Source organism: Tupaia chinensis, unplaced genomic scaffold, assembly GCF_000334495.1.
Source record: "Tupaia chinensis unplaced genomic scaffold, TupChi_1.0 Scaffold148019_1, whole genome shotgun sequence".
In the NCBI taxonomy this organism is placed as follows: domain Eukaryota; kingdom Metazoa; phylum Chordata; class Mammalia; order Scandentia; family Tupaiidae; genus Tupaia; species Tupaia belangeri.
Window position 1 is genome coordinate 237,407 of NW_006207869.1, and position 2,466 is coordinate 239,872.

The 2,466-nt window shown below is 37.4% G+C and overlaps 1 pseudogene; it reads left to right on the forward strand.

Annotated features, from left to right (window-relative positions):
- The first annotated feature begins 577 nt into the window (after positions 1-577).
- On the forward strand, positions 578-849 carry LOC102476228 (protein CEBPZOS-like; annotated as a pseudogene).
- Positions 850-2,466: the final 1,617 nt, after the last annotated feature.

Below are 2,466 nucleotides of genomic sequence, written 5' to 3' on the forward strand. Positions count from 1 at the left end.
ATCACACCAGGCATGTGTGTGCACATGCTTGAATTCCAGGAGAATGAAGAAGTATGGATTATGTCATGGCTATCCTCCTGGGTGATGATTTTTCACTTTTTCTCTCACTGTCTTTCTGTCTCCCTCTCCTGTAAGTACATACTCCCTATGGCAAAAATTTAAAAATTAAAAACAAAACAAAACAAAATAAAACAAAACACAAAACAAAACAGGGACAGGCAGTTGGCATGTTGGTTAAGAAGCTGTATTCCCATATGGTCAACTTTGGTTTGATGCCCTGAGCCAGTGGTTTTCTTTCTCACTCTCCTTCCCTTTCTCTTTCTTTCCTTCTCTGGTTAAATTAGAAGCATAAAAAATTAAGTAAGTAATTCCAAAAAACAAACAAAACAAAGAATTGGTACTAGATATGTGGATGATTTTGAAATAGTACAATTTTAATTAGTTTATATACAAATTCTGTGAGGACCATGCATCTAGGAAAGTGATTATTGATAAGTGATAAACTACAGAAGAAATCGGCAGCTTCCAAAAATACAAATGCCGAAGAATTAGCAACCTTGAAAGCTTGAATTTCAGGATGGTCCACACTATACAACCACTGGCACAAAAGATCTTTAAAGAAATTTTAGTAGCTGAACGTGTGGGAATTTTTGGAGCATATAATTTTTTGTTTGATAAGATGAACAGATGCCAAGACGTCAGGCAAACGATGAGTAAGAAATCCCCTTTCACGGATCTTATAACAAATCCAATGAACAATCTGGAATGTATGGTATCAGAGAACAAGATCAAGAAAAATTGTTGAATAGCAAAAATAGAAGCAGGCATTACTTTCAGCCTCCCATCTGAGTGTTTGAAACTTTTGCAAAAAGAAAGATAAGCCTTTCACTCTGTAGACTCTTGGAAGCCCCACAGCACATCCTACTGAGTAACAGAACTTTGACTCTGTTGTGGCTTGAGTTTCCCCACCCCCAGTGCAAGTTAACCTCTTGTTTCTTGCCTTTCCTCTTTATTTATTGGTAAATATTAATATTTTATGAATAAAAGGCTAAGGAAGAAAAAGGAACAACTATTCTAATGATTTTTCCTCCCTTAACTCTACAACTGGTAAAAGAATAGAAACCAACTGCAGGTTCAGTATCCTGTATCAAAAATTCTTTGAACCAAGTTTCAGGTTTAAGACTTTAAAATTTTGGCATATTGGGACTAGCAGTTAGTGTAATGGCTATGTTCCTGGACTCCCATGTAGGCGACTGTGGTTCTAGTCCCAGACCTGGTGACTTAAAACTCACACCAGGCACATGTAAGTGCATGCCCAAGATCCTGAGAGGAGAATGGAGAAGGGATTGCTGTGTGGCCATCCCCCCCAGGGAGTGAGTTCTCACTTTCTGTCTCTCTCTCTCTCTCTGTCTGTCTGGTGAACACACATGTCTTATAGCAAAAACCTCTCTAAATAATGTTTTGGCATATTTTTGGAGTTTGGAATTTTTTTTAGAGAAAGATTTTTTTTTTCCTACAGGGTGCATACACTCACTGGAGAGACCAAGAGAGTCAGAGAGACAGAAATTACCCCCAAGGGGGTATGGCCACACCACAATGCCTTCTCTTCTATTATCTTCTTCTGATTGTAAATATACACACACACACACCCTGCATGAGTTTCAATATACCAGGTACAGGACTCGAACTACAGTTGGCAATGTAGGAGGTCAGCGATGTAACCATTATGCCATCTTCTGTCCTAAGTATTCAAATATTAATTAATCTTGGAAGTAACCCAAGTATAAACATGCATGAGTCATATGATTTTTATATACACAGTCTTAAAGTAATTATTTAATTTTATTTAATTAAGTTTTATTTATTTATTATTATTATTGCTTCTCAACCTGTGACAGAACACATGCACCCACTAGAGAGAGGCCATTTCAAAACTTTAATAGAAATACCTGAATTTATTTGCATTGTCTTTCTTAGCCATAGCATTTATGCCAATTTAATTAAACTTAATCACATATTTTTATCCAGTAAGTGGCCAATCGTGAAAAATTTAAAAAGGATAAATTTATTAAAAAAAATTATTCTTAACAGAGTTTTGCTGTAGGGTACATGTGCTCTCTAGAGAGAAAAAGAGACAAAGATAGAGAGAGGAAAAGAAATCACCCCAGGGCAGATTTCCAGGTTACAGTCCCTCTCTATTGTCTTGATATCTTGAGACTGCACACACACATGCCTTGTGTGATTTTCAAACCACTGGCTCTGGGACTCAGATCAGTCATGTGGAAGTCTAGCTACATAACCACTATGCCATCTGCTGGTCCAATAAATAATATTTTATAAAAAATACAATTAGGCCAGCAGGTGGCATGGTGGTTAAAGGGTGCTAGACTCCCACATGGCCAAACATGGTTCGAGTCCTGGACCTAGTGGCTTGCTTTCTCACTTTCCCTCTCTCTCTCTCTCTCT